The sequence below is a fragment of the Diabrotica virgifera genome, chromosome 8 (genome assembly GCF_917563875.1).
Source record: "Diabrotica virgifera virgifera chromosome 8, PGI_DIABVI_V3a".
Classification (NCBI taxonomy): domain Eukaryota; kingdom Metazoa; phylum Arthropoda; class Insecta; order Coleoptera; family Chrysomelidae; genus Diabrotica; species Diabrotica virgifera.
This window is the reverse complement of record NC_065450.1, coordinates 73,271,053-73,295,104: the sequence shown is the minus strand read 5'-3', so window position 1 is coordinate 73,295,104 and position 24,052 is coordinate 73,271,053. Positions and strand designations below refer to the sequence as shown.

At 34.4% G+C, this 24,052-nt stretch overlaps 1 protein-coding gene and 1 long non-coding RNA gene across 3 annotated transcripts in view; one reads left to right on the top strand and one right to left on the bottom strand.

Annotated features, from left to right (window-relative positions):
- Positions 1-24,052, bottom strand: part of LOC126889847 (solute carrier family 25 member 16-like) — a 60,205-nt gene that overhangs the window by 28,170 nt on the left and 7,983 nt on the right. Inside the window, exon 1 of one of the 2 annotated variants that reach the window (XM_050658533.1) lies at positions 15,717-15,849. The exons of the other annotated variant lie outside the window; for it this stretch is intronic. The gene's annotated coding sequence lies outside the window, so the exon portion shown is untranslated. Of the gene's footprint in view, positions 1-15,716; positions 15,850-24,052 lie in introns of those variants that run through there. 2 annotated transcript variants of the gene reach the window in all.
- Positions 18,056-18,735, top strand: LOC126889848 (uncharacterized). Its single transcript, XR_007700190.1, has 2 exons — positions 18,056-18,203; positions 18,351-18,735. It is a non-coding gene; the product is annotated as an uncharacterized LOC126889848 (long non-coding RNA).

The following is a 24,052-nucleotide window of genomic DNA, read 5'->3' as shown; positions in this document are numbered from 1 at the left end:
AAACAGACTAAGAACCGGCGTTTCACGTTGTGCTAGTAACCTGAAAAAATGGGGATACCAGGAGGACACCTGCGACTGTGGCGCGGTTCAGACCAGCCGGCATCTACTATCATGCACAGAGATGAGAGAGACCTGCACAGAAGAAGACTTAATTATAGCAAATGACAGGGCCATCTATGTGGCCAACCATTGGAAATACAGAATTTAAAGTTGTTGGTGTTTCGGACACGGAAAGTAAGTAAGTATAGACTTATATTTTCTCTCAGTCACAATAGTCCGTTCTTTAACGGTAAAATATTGCAAAACCTCTAAATTGTAAAGAACCGCTTGGATTGACATGAAATTTGGCATACACATAGCTAACAAGTCAAAGAAAAAAAGTGATATTGTGCCGATATGTGCTTTTGCCCTGGGGGTGGTTTTCACCCCCTCTTGGGGGTGAAAAAATTTTCGTCCAAAGAAAGTCAGGAAATGGATCAACTGGCTAATTTTAAGTAACTTTTGTTCTATAGAGTTTTTTCACTAAGTCAATACTTTTCGAGTTATTTGGAAGTGAATATGTTCATTTTTTCAACAAAATAACCACGCTTTTAGACGGTTTTTCGCAAATAACTCAGATAGTAAGTATTTTGTCGAAAAAACATTCTTGGCAAAAATATAGCCTGTAAAAATTTTTAAAAAATGGTGTATACATCACGTCTCTACACCTAGTAGAAGCAGAGTTATAGCTAATGAAAAATAGGTTCATATTCGTCAAATTCCAAATGAAATACTTTAACTTGAAATAACCAAAAATGAAGCACATTTCGGGGAAAACTCATTACAACTTATTTAAAGTGTTTAAAAAAAGCTTCATTTTTCTTTTATAAAAAAAAATTCTAGCATCAAAATTAAACAAGTTACGCTCAAAATAAAGTTAGTCCCTTTTGGTTTTGGTAAAAAAATCGAGAAAATCACCCCCTAATTAGTATCTTAAATGAACTTAATCGTTACGACTTCATAAGTTTCTTGACTCCTGTAAATATTGTTTATTGATCTGTAAGTTTCATCGGTTCAAAGTCCTTATTATTGAAAGGGCTGTAGTTAAAAGGGGTTAAACGAGTCACTGATCACGAATGTATGCAAATTTAGAAACACCAAATCTTAATCAATTTTTGTCCAACAGAAAAACAGAAAATACATGATATTCAGAAGAGCAAATCTAACTTTTTTTGTTTTTCGAGATTTTTGGTACCTCTAACAATTTTAAAGTTATTTTGAAAAAAAGCATATTTTTCAAAATTTAAATTTTTAAAAATTTTATTTTGAAACCAAATTTTTTCAAAAATAAGCACTTTGAATCGATGAAACTTACAGATCATATAAACACAACATGAGTAAAATAATTTGTGGAGCGGACACGATTAATTTAATTTAAGTTGCTAATTAGGGGGTGGTCTTCCCGATTTTTTTTTGCAAAAACAAAAGGGACTAACTTTATTTTGAGCGTAACTTGCTTAAATTTAATGCTAGAATCTTTTTGTAGAAACAGAAATAAAGATTTTTTAAAACACTTTAAAAAAGTTATAATAGGTTTTCCCCAAAAAGTGCTTAATTTTTTGGATATTTCACGTCGAAATATACTATTTGAAATTTGGTGAATATGAATATATTTTTCATTGGCTATAACTCTGGTTCTACGAGATCCAGAGACCTAACGCGTACACCATTTTTTTTACTTATTTATAGGCTATATTTTTGCTAAGAACGTTTTTTCGACAAAATACTTAATTTTTGAGTTATTTGCGAAAAACCGTCTAAAAATGTGGTTATTTTGTTGAAAAATGAACATATTCACTTGCAAATAACTCGAAAAGTGTTGACTTGGCGAAAAAGCTCTATAGAACAAAAGTTACTTAAAATTAGTCAATTTACCCATTTCCGGACTTATTTTGGACATATATTTTTTCACCCCCAAGAAGGGGTGAAAGTCACCCCCAGGGCAAAAGCAAACATCGGCACAATATCACTTTTTTTCTTTGACATGTAAGCTATATGTATGCCAAATTTCATGTCAATCCAAGCGGTTCTTTAAAATTTAGAGCAAAAACCGTGAAAGAATGGACTGCAAACCTTGTGCTTAATTTTTTATTAACAAAATCTAAAAAAATCGAAAATCTTTGGTCTTGTTGCCCACATTTTCGGCTATAATTCGAGAGGTTTTGTTCCTACAAAAAAAATATGAAGTGAAAAAAATTATTTTTTCAATTTTACATACTAACTAGAAATTGAAAATTTAATAAAATGAAGAAGACGAAAAATCTCAGATACAAAGTTTACTGTAATAAAACAATTAAAAGTACATAATTGAAATAAAACAAACAATAAACAATATTTTACATCTAAGACTTTTCGTCAAAAGAAACTGCTTTCTGGTTGCATCTTGAATCTCCGGTTTTAACAATTTATAAGCACGGAAACGACGAATATACAGGGTGTCCCGAAAAGATTGGTCATAAATTATACCACAGATTCTGGGGTCAAAAATAGGTTGATTGAACCTCACTTACCTATATACAATAGTGCACACAAAAAAAGTTACAGCCCTTTGAAGTTACAAAATGAAAATCGATTTTTTTTCATATATCGAAAACTCTCAGAGATTTTTTATTGAAAATTGGCATGTGGCATTTTTACGACAGCAATATCTTAAAAAAAAATTAAGTAAAATTTGTGCACCCCATACAAATTTTATGGGGGTTTTGTTCCCTTAAACCCCCCCAAACTTTAGTGTACGTTCCAATTAAATTATTATTGTGGCACTATTAGTTAAACACATTATTTTTAAAACTTTTTTGCCTCTTAGTACTTTTTCGATAAGCCAGTGTTTATCGAGATATTTTGAATATTTGTCTAATCCACCACATATTTGTATATGGTTAGGTACGGTTATAGAGACCTGTTAATAATCTGAAAATTTATTTATAATTTACATTTTTAGGCATATTTTGAAAAAGAAGCTACATCTCGATTGAACAAAAGACTAAGAGACAAAAGTTTTAAAAACACTGTGTTTAACTAATGGTACCACAATAATAGTTTAATTGGAACGTACACAAACATTAGGGGGGTTTAAAGGAACAAAACCCCCATAAAATTTTTACGTAAATATATTGAAAAAGAAGCCGCATCTCAATAAAAACTGGCTTATCGAAAAAATACTAAGAGGTAAAAAAGTTTTAAAAACGTTGTGTTTAACTAATGGTACCACAATAATGAATTAATTGGAACGTACACAAAAGTTTGGGGGGGTTTAAGGGAACAAAATCCCCATAAATTTTTTATGGGGTGGACAAATTTCACTATAATTTTGTTTTAAGATGTTCCTGACATAAGAATTATACATGTCCATTTTCAATAAAAAATCTCTAATAGTTTTCGATATATTGAAAAAAATCGATTTTCATTTTGTAACTTCAAAGGGCTGTAACTTTTTTTGTGAGCACATTTGTACTAAGGTAAGTTAGGTTCAATCGAACTATTTTTGACCCCAGAATGTGTGGTATAATTTATGACCATTCTTTTCGGGACACCCTGTATAAGAAAGCAGAAAGGACAACGGTCACGTATCTACTCTCTTTTCGTATAGGAAAAGAGCCGAAAGACAGTTTCGAGTACTCAAAAATCTGAGTAAAGATGAACATGGGGGAAAGGTTTTTGTTTTTATTTGATCCGGAGTTGAACCCCCATCTCCAGATAGCTATTTCTGCATCTCATGCGTCCTCGATGGAGCTATGCAGTCACAACTCTGAATCAAATATCAACAAGCCTGCCTATTTAAGGGAAATTACCGCGATGCAATAATTCCATCTTTGAGACGCAAAACAGCGACATCTTTCGTAAAACGAGGAAGACGAAAAATCTCAGATACAAAGTTTACTGTAATAAAACAATTAAAAATAATTGAAATAAAACAATAAACAATATTTTAAAAGTCTTATTTCAATGTTCAAGCTGCCACCCATCACCCATCTGCCCAGTGGTGGATTTAGGGGGGGCTAGAGGTGCTGTAGCACCGGGCCCCCAGGTTGAAGGGGCCCCAGAAGACCTACACATTTGTCTAAAATTACGTATTTGGCATTCTGACGCGCCGTCGTACTCACCCTACCAAACTCCTCTTATTTATTGTAAAAATTACTTTGAAATTATTGTTGTATTGACAATTTCATATAATCTTTTTTCCGAGAGAAAAGGAAAGGAACACCCGATAACCACCCTTTTATGACATGACATAAATGGCAACAGATTAGCAGGTATACTTTTATATCTCCTTTTCGGAAATCTTACAATACAATGCTTTTAAATCGCTCTGAAAGTTAAAGGTGTTTGACAAAAATAGATGTCTTTCAATGGGTGCCATAAAGTTAAGAAATGAAATATAAAATATACCTACTTTACCCTTTAAGCTTAACAACATGTAAAGCTTTTGTTTACAACCAAGTAAAGTACCTGAAGAACGTCAAAGACGACAATTAGTAATTCATACCTACTTGTGTTGGCGTTAGCTTTTAGTCATTTATCATTAGATTGTGAATCGTGAGTTGATGCTGGTGAATTTTATTTATTCGGTTCGGATTAATTTTTAGTTCTAGTGTTTGTGAGTGCTAATTAATATTGTTTAAATACATTACGTATAGACGCTTGTAACTACCTATAATGTCACTTAAGCAGCATAAAAGCGGAGCCGCTAAGCGAAAGGTGAGCTTATTTACTTAATTTATATTAGCGCAACTTTTAGCCTAATCAAATAAAAAAAACATAATTTAATTCCGAACAGTTTTTGTCCTTTTTTAAAACAAAGTTTGGGCAAAATAAAAAGATATTTTTGAAAAAGGATACGCTTCAGATGACGGCACAATTATTTCAACAAGGAAAAGCAGCTACATTTTTCTTATAAATTGGTTTTTTAAACTTTAGCCTAAATTAATGATTACATAGAGGTTTTTACAATTTTTCTTTAAAAACCTAATGGGACAACCTTTAATTTGAGGCTTTGTAAGTTCGTTTTCATGCGTAATTTATTTAAATAATTAACAATAAACCAGACGGGCCCTCTTCACATTTAGAAGGTTCAAATAAAGGACATCACACACATCTTATGGAAAATATAATGTCACTCAAATTCAATAAAATTTATACGAATAGATTCGTTTTAAATTAACGGTCAAATCTTATCATTGCGCCAACTCCATATTTTCAATAATAAGAGCAGAAATTGATATAAATAAATCTGAAATCAAATGGATACGTACATAAGTTAGAGAGAGAAAAAATATTTTATAATTTATTTATTTATATATATTTACGAGCAAAGCTCATTACAATAAAACATTACAGAAGATATGAAGAACTAACAAAATATTACAAATATACGTAAAATACAATAAAATACAATAAACACTACGACAATAAAGCAAGTCAAAAAGTAAAAATAACAGGTAAAGATATATAATCACAAGTTTAAAATATTCAAGAACATAAAACTAGAGGGTGCAATCCTTTAGCGTTTTTAAAAATCGCGAACTATCCGCAAAGAAATCCACACAATTGGAGCAAGCATTTGCCTGTCTGGAAACCCTCGAGATGAAAGAATTTGCAGTGAAGTTAGTTCTGCTGATGGGAGTATGAAACGTAGATCTTGAACGTGTGATTCTGGAGGGAATATGTAAACCTACTTTAGCCCCAAATTAAATTAATACCCAAATTGTCGGTACTCCATAAATCAGCGGATTAGTTTCACTAATCCGCTTAGGCCCAGCGGGGTTTAAGCTCTTTTGAATAGCACCCAGAGCAATAGTGATTGTAACTGACAGTTTTACTGACTCCAAAAATGTGATTTCGATAAACTTTAATTGCAATTTGCGCCGTAATTAATCATAATTAAGAGTTGGCGCAATGATAAGATTTGACCGTTAATTTAAAACGAATCTATTCGTATAAATTTTATTGAATTTGAGTGACATTATATTTTCCATAAGATGTGTGCGATGTCCTTTAAAGTCGAAACATTTTATTTATCGATCGATACATTAGTGGCAGAGTTAGACAAGCGACGTGAAGCATACGGTTATGTATCTAATCTTTTTGCATTTTTTGGAAATTTTCGCACTATTGAAGGTGAAACATTAAAACAATATGCGCGAAATCTTATCGAAACGTACCCGCTTGATATAGATCAGGCATTTATCGAAGAGATTATAATTTTATTTTATCTCTTCCTAATTCCGAGAATTCTGTAGTAACACCTAAAGACATGTTGGATATTATTATCGAAAAAAAACTTGTTTCAGTGTTTTCAAATACCTATATTGTTTTAAGAATATATTTAACTATACCTATCACGAACTGCGAATCCGAAAGATCATTTTCAAAATTAAGCTTTATTAAAAATAAATTAAGGTCATCAATGGGCGAGAACAGATTAGTTTCGTTATCGATCTGCTCTATTGAGAATGAAGTATTGGGGGAAATTGATTTTGAAAGTGTCATAAAAGCATTTGTTGAAAATAAACAAAGAAAAAAAGCGTTACCTTGTCTTAGCCTTGTATCTTCTGCATAATTTTAAATGTACTGAAGTTTATATTGTTTTAATTTTTAAAGTGCCTTGTCAAAAAAGAGTTGGGTAGGGCCCTCTACAAGAATTAGCACCGGGCCCACTAATGAATAAATCCGCCCCTGCATCTGCCTCTTGGTATAGGTTGAATATTGAATTTAAGCAACAAACAATGTTTATTTATCAAATAAACATTGTTTTCTGTCAGCAGTAGAATGTATTTTGAGTTAAATAAATTACATACATTCTTCTTTTTGTGTCAATTAATTTAATTCAAAATAATTTTTCTTGGACACCCTGTAGGATGTCAATGTTAATATTACTAAACGGAGAATTGAATAACCTTTCAAATGAGCTAGCACACGACCCCTATTCCCTATTTAATAATAAGGGGTGGGGGATTATTTGTGGGGGTGTTGTGATTATTGATAAAAGGTACATCCTAATGTTGGGGGAGCAAAGTATGCTAAATGTGCAGTCACTCGAGCGCTTTGGGCACCTAATGGGTTGTGATTATTAGGTCCTAAAACCAAAAGAAGTTAAGTAAAATTTTCCATTTTAAAGGGGACTTTCCATTTTTTAATTTAATTTTCCATTTCCAACAATCGTTTTTTCCGATTATAGCGCCATCTATCCATAATTCGAAAAAATGTTTCGAGTAAAAGTTGCTTATTTTTATGCAAAGAATCCAAATCTACAATTAAAAATAGGGGCTTCCATTTAAGTTTGTAAACTTTAAACTGGGGTGTCGTGTTTGGTACCATTCGATAGATTTTTCAAAAATACTGAATAAGTGTATTTTGCAGTTTTTTGATCTGATGTTTATTTTGCGAAATATCGCGGGATTTGTATTTAAAATTTTAAATTTACCCCCCACCTCTCTCCGTGGGTGGTCATGATTGGTATCTTTCGATAGATTTTTGAAAAATATTGAACACATAGTTTTTAGTTTTTCGATCTGACGTTCATTTCGCGAAATATTCGCTTTTTTTGTGAAACTTTTTGACTCACCCATTTCCGTACGCCCCGCTCAAATCGTCAGATTTTTGAAATATACACTCTTTTGCATGTACTTAACTTACCATATCTTAATCTGACAATTTCGAGTATTTTTAAGGATAGATTTCTTTTTCGGGCCCCCCTGAAAGAACTCCCCTGTGTTAAGAGCCAATATAATGGTAGAGGTACATCTGCAGGGTACCACGTTTCTCCCCATATGATAATCTGACGCGCTCGAGTAACTGCAAAAATCCCCGCTTGGGCTCCCCTACCATAAAGTGATTCCAGCAAAAAAGTAGAGTTCTATGGAAATTGTCAAATTCAAAACAAATCCTACCTGGACTAATATGCATTTTTAAAAGTTAATATTTTTCAATTGAAAAAGACTAATATGTTTTTGTACACATTTACGACAAATGAATGAATGGGAAAAGTATTTCTGAAGTGTGTAAAATATTTAATACTGTACGTGAATGTGTTTTTACATATACGAATTTCCATACTTTTTAAAGCTCCCTAAACTAGATTAATTATTAGATAATTATGTTATAAGAAATGCTTATCAAAAAATAAATAAACTGTGGTGTATAATATTAAGTGTAATCTTAATCTCAATCTTGACAATAATTTGGTATGAGATTTATATATCCTAACATAATATAATTGAGTAAATATTACCAAGAATAAAAACTGAATAGAATCATTGAATGATTAACTATGTATGTAGGTAAGGTACTACGATAGATTTGTATGCAAAACTTAAAAAATGAAAGAATAAAAAACATTTCATCATTTACTTTTGATGAAATATGTAAGCTATACAGGGTGTTTCACAATGAGTTTATCTATAAATCGCAGTGCTTATCCTAAGGAAATAACCCCCTCTGTGGCTCAGTGGTAAGAGCGCCTACCTTTGGATCGAAAGGTCCGAATGGTCGTGAGTTCGAATCTCACCAGGGTCAGGAATTTTTCGTTTATTATAAATAAATAAATGAAGATAGTTTCTGTCCTTGTGTGATCGGTACTCACCGGAGGGACTGCAGACGTTCGGATACAATTAGCGTCTCTTTGCAAAGACAATGACGTCGACTTTACAAAGTAACAAGACACTTACTCAACACACACACACACACTACACATGACATTAAGTACCTCATGTTGTGACTGGCTGAATGACATAAAGTCCATGCCATTACAAAAATCCTAAGGAAAAATTTCACAACTGACCAAATCAAAAATTAAACCCCCCCTTCCCCTAAACATACAATTATCTGAAATCGCACATGCAGCGTATGTACCTAGGTACATTATTTTCATTTTCTAAAAAGAAATAAATATGAATTACACAAAAAATATCGAAAAAACGGTTTTTAACTGACCATTTTCAATTTCACAACTGACCATTTTTATTTTTACAACTGACTTTTTGGTCAGAACTGACTATGTATTAGAATAAGGGCTGATAAATCTGAAACTATTTAGGTACATGTTATATATGAAAATGTGTTCATGGGGATTACAAGATATAACGAACTTAAAGAAAATATTTTGAAAGACATGCCATTTCCGGTTATACTGCTGACATGAACTACAACTTTATTATTTTAAATGGAACACCCTGTATATTATTATTATCTGTTATTTGTTAGCATCTGCGTATAAAATCTTCGCCTATGTATTGTTTGAAAGATTTGAATGTTTGAAAACATTTTACAAAGGGTATTGTTGATCAATATCAATGCGGATTCACTGCTGGAAAGTCAACTATACTTCAAATTCAAGCACATAGGTAGATTCTAGAAAAGTCACTAAAATATAACATAGATACCCACCATCTCTTCATCGACTTCAAAGCAGCCTATGACAGTGTTAAAAGAACTGCATTACATAATGCAATGATAGACTTTGGAATTCCATCTAAGTTGGTTAAGTTTACCCAAGTAACAATGCAAAATGTAAGCTCATGCGTTAGAATTCAAATAGAAAACTCTACTTTCTTTGACATTAATAATGGTCTAAGACAGGGGAACGTGCTGGCTTGTTTCCTCTTTAATATTGCCTTGGAAAAGGCAGTCAGAAAATTAAATATTAGAATGAATGGAACCATTTTTAATAGATCGACACAAATTCTCACATTCACTGACGATATAGTTATAGTGGGCTAGTGGGCAGAAGTATGAGAGACATGATGCAGTGATTTACAACGATACAATGATATGTTGGTTTCTAAAACCTCCCGAAATATCCAACAGAGAATTCAAATTAACAACCATACCTTTGAGCAAGTCAAGGAATTCACATATCTTGGATCTCTAGTAAACTCAATAAACACAAGAGATGAAATAAAAAGAGGCATAGCAATAGCAAACCGAACTGTTCAGTCTCCAGAAACATTTAAAAAATAAAAATATAAAACATGCAGTAAAGCTTAATATATACAAGACCTTAATAAGACTGGTTTTGACATACATAATTTTTGATTAGTGGGGTGAAGCTCAATAGATCCGCTATAGTAATAGATAGCAATAAAAGGTAATAACAAAAATTGTAGCCAACTTTGAGCTTCACATTATAAAATTAGTTAGAATGTTATAGGGTGTTCGATAACACAGTGGCAGACCAAACTTATGTTTTTTTAAATGAAACACCCTATATTTTATTTTATATTCGAAATCCTGTTAACTTCTCCATCACAAAAATATAAAGGTTTGTTATGTTATACAGGGTATTTACACAGTTATAACCATTTTTATATGAACATCGTAACAAGTTCAACTCCCTGTATAAATAAAAATAAGCACAACAGCAATGGTTTATTAATGCCATATTTTTTTATTTATTGTCAAAATTTTCAAAAATTATTGACATTGCTAATTTTCTTTATATCAAATACAGGGTGAGTCAAAACCAGTGCCGGCTCGTGATTTTTTCAATAGGGGAGGCTATACCTAACTGTAAATTATCTAGACAAATTTGCACTATAAAAAAAAATCTGCAAAAAAAATCTGCCAAATCTATAGCAAAAATCTGCCAAATCTATAGCAAAAAAAATCTGCCAAAAAAATCTAATTTAAGGCCCCATTTTTTTGACCATTTTTTATTTAAATTTTGTAATATCATCATAATTCATAATTATTTCATAAGATCATATCATTTTAAAAATAGTTAGTATAATTGTAAAAGTGTATTACCAAAGTTTGTGTCATTTATTTGTCAACAATTCTATCTCTGTAAGTAGATATGCATATCAAAATAAATAGAGATTTGAAGTTTTGCAGTCCATACAGGTTGAAGGTTTACATTGTTTAAGATACTTAACTGAATTTTTTTAATTCTAAAAGCAGCTTACTCTGCGAATGCAAAATATTACTGGTAAATTACTGATATTCTGCTTTGCATTACAGATATCGGAAAAAGTTATTTAAACAAGTTGTTCCAAATATTATTCTAATCCCACATACCAAATTTCATCACAAAATTCACACTTTTAGTTTTTTCATTATTTGTAGTCAGGATCCTAAAATCCGCAGAGGAGGCTGCTGGCCGAAAAATCTCACTTGCCGGATCTCCGGGCAGCGTGTGCGTTAAGCGATGTGCAGCTCTAAGGAGACTGGGTCTCCTTAAACCATCCTTAAACGCTGCTGGGCTACGCGGAGCATTAGCAAGTGAGATTTTCCGGCCAGTAGCCTCCTCTGCGATTTTAGGATCCCGACTACAAATAATGAAAAAACTAAAAGTGCGAATTTTGTGCTGAAATTTGGTATGTGGAGTTAGACTAACGCGAAGCAAAATAACAAAGTAAACAAAACAGTGTAACGTGTGTAAAAAATTTATGGGGAGGCTAAGCCTCCCTTGCCTCCTCTGACCAGCCGCCACTGGTCAAAACGCAAGTACATTATTTTCTCAGTTATTTTAAATGGAACACCCTGTATTTTATATCATTATTGAAAAGTACCATTACTGTACTGTAATTTTTAGATAACATTCCCTGTGTCTAAATTTATTAGTTTTCGAGATATTTTCATTTTGCAATGGACCAGTAGCGTGGCCACCCAGATCACCATAATTTAATAAACTGGACTGATTTTTTTGGGGTTACATTAATAATGAAGTTTATAAAATACCTACAACAACAAGGGATGAGATGAAAAATAGAATACAAAGTGTATTTCGATGTGTTAATTTACAAATGCTTCATAGTGTAAGTAGCTTGTTCAATGATAGTTTTTAGGCACGCATAAATCTGTTAGGAGGTAATTTTAAACACCCTATGTAATTAAATATTAAAAGTAGCTTTTAATTTTTTCAAACATGTTTTTTTGCAAAATGTATTACTGATAAATTATTTTTCGTTCTTTATTTGTTAGATTGTTATATTTACATACAAAAGTAGTGTTTAATTGTCTTCACAAAATGTTGTATTTTGTCTTTGTGTGTTTTTTGTAAAATTTATTTCTAATAATTTATTTTTCTTTCTTTATTTGTTACATTTACATACAAAAGTAGTTTTTAATTGTTTCAAACATATTGCATGTTGTGGTTGTATTTTTTTTGTAAAATGTATTATAGTACATTATTTTTCTTTCTTTATTTGCTACATTGTTACACTGATTACCGGATTGATAAGCAGTAATCATCAATTGTCAATTCAGTCATGGCTTACTTAAAATTTAGAAAAATTTAGACACTTAAAATAATTTGCTATGAAAAATGAAAATATCTCATAAACTGATAAATTTGGACATAGGGAATGTTATATAAAAATTAAAGTATGGTACTGGTACTTTCCAATAGTGATATAAAATACAGGGGTTCTATTTAAAATTACTGAGAAAATAATGTACTTGCGTTTTGACTCACCCTGTATTTGATATAAAGAAAATTAGCAATGTCAATAATTTTTGAAAATTTTGACAATAAATAAAAAAATATGACCATTGCTGTTGTGCTTATTTTTATTTATACAGGGAGTTGAACTTGTTACGATTTTCATATAAAAATGGTTATAACTTTGTAAATACCCTGTATAACATAACAAACCTTTATATTTTTGCGATGGAGAAGTTAACACGATTTCGAATATAAAATAAAATATAGGGTGTTCCATTTAAAAAAAAAACATAAATTTGGTCTGCCACTGTGTTATCGAACACCCTGTATAATTCTAACTAATTTTGTAATGTAGAGTAGAGTAGAGTAGAGTAGAGTATTTATTGGTAATAATGTACAAATGTACTTTTACAGGTCAGCAATAATTAAAATTGTCTAAAATTACATTAAAAGTTGACAGTACTTCAGTAAAAAAAACCTATTACTAAAATTTAAAAACTAAACACTAATTAAATTACAGGACAAAACAAAATTTAGATCTGAAGTACTCCTCAAATGAGTAGAAAGCACCCATCAGAAGATAATTTTTAATTTGTCTCTTAAATTGGTTAAAATCAAGACTTTTAATAGATATTGGTATACAGTTATAAAATTTCAATGCTAGGTATCTGGTTCCATTTCTGGTCCTCTCAAGTCGACTGAAGTCTGGTACAAGGGCATCATGATTTCTAGTCTGATAAGTATGCTGTTGTGTTTTATACAGATCTACATTTTGATGAACATACAACAGGCACTGCATAATGTACACAGAAGGTAGTGTGAGAATCCTCAGGTTTCTGAAAGACTGCCTACAATCGTCCCGATAACCCTGACCTGTGATTATGCGAATACACTTTCTCTGCTGACCAAACACCTTATCTATATGGCAAGAGTGTCCCCAGGAAAGGATTGCGTAAGTTAGTCGTGAGTGAAAGTTGCTGTGATATGATGTAAGAAGGGTTTGAAGGGAGGTAACCTTAGATAGGTTTCTAAATAAAAAGAGTTGGCTTGAGAGCTTTTGGGAAAGTTTCAGTATGTGCCGTTCCCAAGTGAGTCCCTGATCAAGATAAACACCAAGAAATTTAGCTTCCTGTGAACAATCTGTTAAAATGGGATGTGTAATGGTGTTATGTCTTAGGGTAAAGTTCACTGTTTGTGATTTTGAGTTATTGAGAGAGAGACGATTTGCCAAAAACCATTGGAACAAATTGCTCTCTGTGGTCTCAAGATCAATATCACTGATTTGGGAAGGGTGGTAACTTTGATAGCATGTAGTATCATCAGCAAATAGGACTGTGCTTACCGGGCCCTCTTGTGAAAATCCCAAGTCATTTATATAAATGAGAAATAATATTGGACCTAGAACTGACCCTTGAGGCACTCCATACATCAAAGATTTTTTATCAGATTTAAGCTGGTTAAAAAACACATATTGAAATCTATCTGATAGATAAGACTCAATCAATTGAATAGACCTAGGATGAAAATTATAGGCATGTAATTTTTTAAGAAGAATACTATGAGTGACACAATCAAAAGCTTTAGTAAGATCAAGGAACGAGGCAAGGGTATCAAGAAAGTTTTCAAATCCTTCCAAAATACTGCCTGTAAAATGATCGATAGCAAGTGTTGTTGTTTTGTTTTTTCTAAATCCAAATTGCTGCACTGTAAAAAGCCGATTAGATTCAAAATAGTCATTGATCTGCTTCTTTAGGATTCTCTCAAACACTTTGGAAAGAATTGGCAAAAGAGAAATTGGACGAAAGTTATTATGATCATCAGCCGAACCTTTACATTTAAAGAGAGGTATGACTTTCGCAGTTTTAAACACTGAAGGAAAAATGCAGGATGAAATTGAGTAGTTTATTAGTTTAGTTAAAGGTAAGCTAATGTTGTGTTTAATTGCCTTGATTATTTTTGTGTTCATTCCATCCGGGTCCTTGCTCTGGCTATTTTTTAATTCTTCAATTGCTTTTACAACTTCCTCCAAATTTGTTGGCTCAAATCTGAAGGAGCAATTATTAGAGGCGAATGAAGGAGCATGTGGTATAAAACTAAGGTATGTATTGAATGATTGGTCAGTATGATTAAGTGTATTTATTACATTTTCAGCAATACCACAGAAGAAATCATTAAAACTATTTGCATTGAGTGATGAATTTTTTATTGGTAAATTCTTACATCTTGAGTTTATTAGGGACCACATAGCCTGTTGACGGTTGTTAGAGTTTAATATAAAATCATCATTAGATTTAATCTTTGCCTTGATGTGAAGCTTAACGTTAGCTACAATTTTTTTATCAACTTTTATTGTTATCTATTACTATAGCGGATCTATTGAGCTTTACCCCACTAATCAATCACCCTGTATGGGGTTGAAACAGAGCTTATCTCAAAATGATGAAAGACTTCTTGGTATTTTTAAGAGAAAAATTCTTAGAAAGATTTTTGGGGCCGTAAATGAAAATGAGCTATATAGCGTTGAAGGTACAACTTTGAACTGTATCAGTTATATACAGATCCAGATATTGTGAAATTCATTAAAGTACAGAGACTTAGATGGGCTGGACAGATTGCTAGGATGTCAGATCACGAATACACTAAGAAATTAACATTTTCAAAACCAGAGGGCACAGGAAGTAGATGACGACCACGAAGAAGATGGATCGATGATGTGGAAGAAGACCTAAAGATTCTAGGGGTCAGAAGATGGAGAGGGAAGGTGCCAGGAATCGACAGGAGTGGCGACTTCTTTGCAAGCAGGCCAAGTTCCACAACGGATTGTCGAGCCACTTATGATGATGATAAGAAGTGTTTATTTCTCCAGAAATAAGACTTGAAACTTTTTTAAAATAAAATTATTTCCTCTTGCCTGATTGCCTCATACAGACAGAGAATATCTAAGGTGTAAATGAAATGCAATTGGAATTTAAGAAATTTCACTTCCAATGCCCAAATAAGTGAGCTGACCTTCTGACCATGACATTGGCTGCAGACCCCACTGACCCACTTTGAATTAAGGTGAAGCAGGTACTTGCCTATGGGGAAATTGTTTAAGATGTATTTCCTCACTGTATAAATATATTTTTGAAAAAATATTCATGTGTAACGTTCAGAAAATGATTGTCAATAGTCAATAAGATTTTAGCAAAAGGTTTATTTTTAATTTTCTGCTGTGTTGCCTTATATTATTATTTTTATAACCCAGAATCGAGAACAATATTCTAAATATACATTGACAGTTAGTTCTACAAACCTCAGTAATTGTTATTGTTCACTTTACAGTCGACATTATAACTCACTACACAAAATACAAAATCACACAAACACACATTTTAAAAATATTTGTTGTGAACTGGAACTGCCGCTCGAAAGTCTGAATAAAAAATAAATAGTATGGTACAGTGTTGCCAGGTTTTACTGATTGAAAGAAAATTCAACGTTTTTGGAAGAAAAGAAAGTCGATCTATCCTCATTTCATTCTGTAAATACTTACTTACTTTTTCGTGTCTGGATCCGACTACAGTTTTTCTGCCCAGTATCGGGCTACGTCTACACCCTTTGTATTTGCGAGCCATAAATCATCGAAGGTGCACTGTGATGGGATGGGCAAAGTCTGCATACTAAGCTCTCAGGTGCTCCGGTTCTGTATTTCCCCACATTCGCAAAGTGCGTCGTTATCTGACTTGATGCCCCATTTAAGAAGGTCCTGTTTTACAGGGGCAACACCTGTACGTATGCCAGGTTCTCCAGTCCAGGTTCATTCCTTTAGGTCGTTCTGGATGTAGGGGAACAGTTCGGGTGGTTCGACGCTGACATTTCTCATAAACCTTTTCCTTGATTTAAGTCGGCTGGTTCCTGGCGGTTCGTCAAACCCGTATAATTGGTGCCTTTCATCGAAAGTTTGCTTGAACTTCTCCACATATTGTGAGGCGCATCTACGGTCGTCTGGTGATGCGAATCCAGCTGCCCGGTAAAGTAGGGGCAGAGGGGTAGGCTTCATACAACCGTTACTTATTCTACATGTTTCATTTAACGCCGTGGTGACTTGTTGGGCGTGTCTAGATCTACCCCAGGCGGGACAAGCATATTCTCCTGTTGAGAAACATAAGGCCTCAGCTGTTGACTTTAAGACCTGGGGGTTTGCACCCCACTTGCTCCCTACAAGTTTCCGGAGAAGGTTGTTTCTCATAGAAACCTTTTGTCTTGTGCTCCGATAGTGGAATTTATACGTTAGTGACCGGTCTAGTATCACTCCAAGATATTTGGGCCTATCGCAGTATGTTCCAAGCGTTGTCCCTCCCAAGAAACATTCAGTTTTACATGTGCCAGATGGTTGTTAAGATGGAATGCACATACTTGGGTTTTAGTAGGGTTTGGTTTGAGTTTTGTTTGTAGTAAGTTGACATCATGTTGAAAGTCTCTTCCATTGTCGACTCTACTTATGTGAGTGTTTTCCCCTTTACGGCGATATCAATAAGATCGTCAGCGTAAACAAAACTCTCAGTCTGGGGGTGCATTGGTTGGTCGTTGGTGTAGATGTGTAGATGTTAAATAGGGACGGCGCTAGAACACTTCCTTGAGGTAATCCATTTTTTTGGGTTCTCCATCTGCTCTTCTTTCTATTTAGCACAACGTAGAAGCGTCTATTACATAACAGTGATCTAATGATATTTACCAGGTCATAGTCAAGCACAGTGTTATAGATCTTAGTTAGCAAGGCTCTGTGGTTTATCGTATCATAGGCCGCGGTGAGGACTATCAAGGCCACTCCCACTATCTCTTTCTGCTCAAATCCCTCCTCTATGTACTCCGTTAGGTTCAGCACTTGCGGCCTGTGCAAGATTTACTTAATCTGAAGCCTGCTTGTTGTGGGATTAGTTTTGCATCTAATTGATGCAACAACTAGATCCAGGAATAGATAGAAAAACGCAGAATAGCAATGACTAAAACTACTTTTATGAAAATGAAGCCATTTTTTTGCAATAAGAATGTTGAAAGTGCTATGTTTGGTTTGTAACTATACTTTTGTATGGTGTAGAAGTATGAAAAATGGAAACTAAAGCATGAACAGAATTGAAGCATTGAAAATGTGAATTCATAGACGAATGCTGAAGATACCGTGGGAGAAAAACTAATAAGGAAGTACTAATTATAAGTAATGAGAAGGGCCAACAAAAGATAGATGAGTATTGCTAAAAACTGTTTAACGCCGGAAAATGTCTTTCTTATCTGGGACATATACTTAGTGAGGGAAAATTGATACAGAATACTACAACTGATCCTTAAGCAAAATAGTAGACGGGTAGGTATAGACAGCGGAAATCAAAGTTTCTTGGTGCTTCGTTTTATTCTCGTTAATTTTCATTCCAAAGTCCCGACAAGCATCATTAAGTTGATCCAAGACTTTCTGTAAGTTTGTGTCTCTATCAATTAATGAAACAGTGTCATCTGCATTTCTTATCACAGAATAACTTATTTTAGAAATTTTTGTTCTCCATGAATTCTTATCTATATACGTAGATTTACTAAAAGACAGAATTTCGGCAACATTGTTTGATTTCATAATTATCTCCATAGAACACAAATAAAAAGTGTTATCTATATGAATATTTTCTGAGATTTATTTGTTTGTGATAAATTTAAGTTAAATATTTTCTTGTGACACATTGAAGTTAAATATTGTTTATTTATATTGCTGCCACAAGTGGCCACAAAACTCTAAAATACTAAACATCTACAGGTTAATATAATTTCCTAATTTATACATTTTTTGAACAAATTTCCGGACTGGAAATCGAAACATCAAAATCAAATCTAATATTTTATTCAAGTATGGTTCAATCCCATAATCTAAATACAATACTTAATTATTTTTTTTTTGTTTTAGTAGCTGACGTTTATATATGTGACTAAATATCACGCGGAAGTAGTTCATAACGACAATAAATAAATAGAAGAAATCTAAACAGGGCCGTAATCAGGAAAGAGACGAGTATTAATAGAAAATAAGGAAAGAAAGATGATTATTGAAAACGAGTTGGAGAAGATCTTCCTGAGGAAAAATATAAATTTCTTAAACATAAAATGCACAAAAGTTGTGTATGGGTGAATTTTGTATTCCTAATTAATTAATATTTTTGAATAAATTTACCGCGGCTGCCCATCGATATGAGTAAATTACGTTAAAAAAAATGTGTGTGTACTTTGTACGCACGTAAGATGTTATACTTCTATTATATGATTTCTTTAAAATAAATATACTTTAAACAGTTTGTTTTAATTTTTTTAAACACCAAACTAATTTTGTGCTTACCGCTTTCAAAAAAATAAAAAAAAGTATAGGATTGCTCCGGACTCGAACTCAAGACCTCTCGATCTCTGGCCGAATGCTATACCAAATACGCTACGAGGACTGTGTCTGTATCGGTTCGGACGTACCGTCGTAATGACAATGCACGGTAACAAACAGACTGGAAGGTGCAGTATAATAAATATACAATAAAATGTATACTCATCTTACTCCTGAGCAAGACAAATCCAAAGACACAAAAATTATAATAAATATATTTACTAAAAACACTAATATATTCTTTTCACTCCTTTTCTTGCACTGATATATTTATACATAACTTGAAAGATTCAGCAACTAAACGCCATACTGTCTGTGTGCGCATGCGTGCAGTATTATGAAATTTTACTCTCATACGCGTCTAAAGAAGTATAACTTCAAAAAGAAAAATAAGGCAATAAGTACTAACCATCACAGAAAATCAGATTGAAAGTACAATACAGGGAACCAATGGAAGAATGTATTAAAAATATACATGTAGGAAACATTTTGATACTTTGGACTACAACAATATTTGTAAAAGATGTACCTACAGAACATTTTCGAGACTGGTTTAAAAGTAGAAAGAAAAGTTTTTGCCTTGTGATACTTATTGTATGGTGAGAACAAAGAAACAGAGAAAGTTAAACCGCTCCATTTCATACCCGTATCTCCTTCAGCTATTCTGACTTTCCCCATGATGCAGAAACAATTGTGCCAAAGCTCTCTGTCACATTAGAATATAAATGAAGGTGAACTACTACCTCAGGATGATCAGGACTCAAGCTCTGACTTTGAAGATGCCACTAGGCCAAAATTATTCTCCCAGGAAGAGGTACAACTCTTTCCATAGATTCTGATGATTAGCTTAGATCTCGACCTAAAAGGAAAAACTTATTATCAACTGGAGTGTAATCTTTGGATAGCTGTTGTAAAAAGAGTTGTGTGCCTTACTTCACCATCAGGGAAAGAAAAAGGAAAAAAACCTTAACACCATGAAGGAAAGAAAAATGAGCTACTTTGATCTCATGAAATGAAAAACATGAGTTGATGTGATTGATTATGCAAGGAAAAGTGGAAAGAAAAAGAGGACTGGGAAGACTAAGCACGTCCTGGTGGAAAAATTTAAAGCAGTCTAGTGGAAAAACAACAATAACTCTTTAGAACCGCTGCAGACAGAGTAAAATGAGACGTGATAATTACAATAGTCAAGAATAAGGCACACGAAGAAGAAGAGACTTCACCCTAGAAGGCCATCTAGTTTGTTTGCAATGCCATTACACATTTGATGGTTCAATTCAAAATTCAGTATTAATCAACTCAATGGCAGCTCTTTATCGACTTATCGAAACGCAGCTCTGCCGTGAGACACAAATGTTGTGTCTCATGTTGTTTTTGATAACAGCCGCGTAACACATTTTTATATCATTATGGCAGCCAACGCGTTAAAAGCACTTTTACTGCATATCGGTGGTTTATGTTTCTATTCCTGTAGTAGATTCTGTGTTCTTGCAAGATACCTATGAAAACATGAAAATCAAGGTGGCAAATGTGCGGTGATCTTAAAATCACTCTATATAGCTAGCTCAAAGCTTTAGCTAGTTAAACATTTCCTTGTTTTTTATGTCTATGGGACAGTCAAGACAGAAAAAATGACTAGCAAGAGGAGAGTTACGAACCAAGAATGTTTACGGTTGGACAAAACAATATTCTGCAAGATCACACCACCAGAAAAAATCTCCTTCCTTCTCTCTACATATAAAGCTAGTTTTTTATGAAACAGTTTGTCAAAACTCTCCCAAGAGACGGAGAATGATTTAAATTATTGACTACATTGTCCATGTCTCTCAGAGGAAAAATCTATTTGTTGTGCCAGATATCAGAAGACTTGTAGCAGATCAAGAGTTTGTCAACACTATGACAGATCTGCAAAGAGAAGGATGGGTTGCATTTAATGATGAGAAAATAATGTTACATATTATATAACTCTTTCAGGACTTGGGTTACATGGGGGAACTCTACTTCCATCTGGACTATTTTTTTGAGAGTTTGGTGGCTGTAAGTGAAGAACAAGGACACCGTTTCCATCAAGTTATCAAGCGGATGGAAAGCAGATATCAAGATAAACGATAGCAGACTACAGGGGCGGCCCGTCGGGGTAGGCAAGGTAGGCGCCGCCTACCCTCTTCAAATGTAGTACTATAAGGGGATGAGGGTTTAGGGTGTGAGAGTTAGGATATATTATAGGGGTTTTGCTCGTACTCGAACTTCAGCTGTAAATAATGGGAAGCACCTTGCACATCGGGGTTGAATAATAATAAGCACAAACTTTACTGTGAGCGGTATAATCACCGAAAGAAATAGAAACAAACTACATTATTAAAACTAATAGTTCAATGGCTTGGAGTACAATCAGGCACTCTTGAAGCAGTCTCCGCCATCTCAGCTGTCAACCGTCGGGAGAACCTACGTCACTAGGTCGGCAGGGTTGCCAAGTATAATTCTTGTTACATCCTCCCCCTTTGGATCAGACGTAGAGTATGGCTGATACAAAACGGAATAACTGGTTATTAGCGAGGGCTTGGAACAGACCTCGGGTATCATACATGAGCATCTTGATAGCGCTTAGGAGGGCGCTTGGAACGTCTGGGTCTCTGTATGGAACAATCAATCTGCGTAGGCAACGAGGTACTACTGGAGTCGCTGGTTGTGGTTACAGGTACACCAGAACCTGTAGATTGCTGCGTTGTCTTAGGATGTCGTTTAGGGATAGCCCCTCTGCTTTTGGCTGCGACATCTTTCTGCAACGTGGTTGAAGGTCGACCTCTACTACGTAACTCATGTAGAGGAGTTACAGGCGAATCGGAATCATCTTCCACAAAAGGATGGAGAGCAGACACGTGGTATTTTCCGATCGATACATCTGGGTGCGTTAGAGTTGCTAACTCGTACGAGGTGGGAGAAAGTTGGTTAAGGATAAGGTATGGGCCATCGCGACGCGGCGCAAATTTAGAAGACAGTCCTGCATCACTTTTACTAAGGATGTGAGTCTTTACTAGAACTTTCTGTCCCTTGTTAAACACAACGGTTTCGCGAAAATGTTTATCTGCATACAATTTCGAAGAGTCTTGGCGTAACTCATTATTTTCTCGCGCACTTAATAAAATGTCAGTATGCCTGCGCAAGTAAGGTGTTATCTCGGGAATAACCGTTTCACTCGCGATAATAGCTCGTAAGTCTTTATGCACATCTGTGGGCGTACGTAGCTCACGCGCAAAGTTCAAATAGGCCGGGGAATAACCGGTAGCTAAATTTGGTACGGTATTCATAGAAAAACGTATACTGGGTAGCACTTCATCCCATTTAGTATGGTCTTTTTGAACTAAAATGGAAATCTGAATTTTAAGATCTCGATTTTTACGTTCCTCCGGATTTGAGGCAGGGTGATAAACAGGAATGAGTGATTGCTGAATACCTAGGCAGTATGTAAACTGCTGCATTATTTTACTAACGAATTGGGGTCCGTTGTCACTTATTATTCTACGAGGGGTGCCGTATCGTAAACATATTTCACTTATTAGTACCTTTGTGCACTCCTCCGCAGTAGCTTGTTTTAACGGGAATATTTCTATCCATTTCGTGGAAGTATCTTCCACTGCAAAAATCCATCTGTTTCCCTTTTCAGTCACAGGTAGTGGACCCACTAAATCAATTGCAACGCATTCAAAGCGTTGTGCCAACACAGGAGTTTGAATTAGACCTGCTGGTTTTAGATTCAAAGGTTTATACCTTTGGCAGTCGATGCATTTCTTTATATGCTTTACAACATCTCGCCTAATGGTAGGCCAGTAATAACGAAGAGCAATTCTTTGGATTGTCTTTTCGACACCATAATGTCCTGCAATGGGCATGTCATGGCACTCTTTCAAAACCTCAGCTACTTTATTTTGAGGCACTACTAACTGAGCATCCTCACATTCAAGGTCCTGATTATACCGATACAAGCCTCCTTGATTCATGACATATCCGCGATCAGTATATCGGTTGATGTCTACTAATTCAGGTTCTTCAGATTCAAGGCAATCAATAATTATTTTAAGCTGTAAATCAGTCAACTGTTCCTCTCTAAGTTTTTTATTGCTTATCGTTGGTACATCCATTGCGATAGTACAGAGGTCACAAATACCTTTCGTGTCTGGACCACAGATAGGCCTTGATAACATATCGGCGATTCGATTCGTCCGTCCAGGAATATATTCGATTCGTAAGTCGTAACTTTGCACTTCTAATGCCCATCTAGCAAGACGGCCAGTAGGAGATTTTAGTGACATCAACCATTTTAGCGGTTGATGATCTGTTTTGACAATAATAGGCGAACTTTCTATGTAACCCCGGAATTTATTAATTGCATATACTATAGCTAAAGCTTCTCGCTCTGTCGTACTATAGTTACGTTCAGCCGCTGTGAGTAAGCGACTTGCATACTCTATCGGCTTTTCATTTTCTTCCTCCCCCTGGAGGAGACATGCGCCAAGTGCATATGAACTTGCGTCTGTTTTAATTACAAAAGTATCTGTAAAAGTTGCTTGCTGCAGAATGGGAGCTTGCGTAAGCAATCTCTTAAGAGTTTCATAGGCCTGGTTTTGTGCCGGTCCCCAAACAAATGCTACATTCTTCTTAGTTAGATCCGAAAGAGGTTTGGATACACCTGCGAAGTTTGGCACAAAACGTCGAAACCAACTACAAGTTTGCAAAAATGACAAAACATGTTTAGCATTGCGTGGAATAGACATTTCAGCAATTGCTGATATCTTCCCTGGATCAGGAGCGATCCCATTGGGCGTAAGAAGGTGCCCTAAATACTTTACTGAAGAGCGCACAAAAGTACATTTTGCTCTATTTACACACAGTTTGAATACCTGTAATCTCTGAAACACACTAGCTAGATCATTGATATGATTTTCAAATGAGCTAGATAAAATAATAATATCATCTAAATATGCCAAAATAGTAATACCTGGTAATCCGCTACGAAAACGGTCAATAAGCCTTTGAAAAGTAGCAGGCGCGTTTCGTAGACCAAAAGGCATACGATTAAATCTAAAAATACCAAAAGGGGTAATAAAAGAAGTTTTATCTCGATCTGATGGACGAACACTTATTTGATGGTAGCCACTTTTCAGATCTAGTGTTGTCATAAATAGTGTCTGTGTGGTGGCATGCAACAGATCGTCCATCCTCGGTAGAGGATATCTATCTGG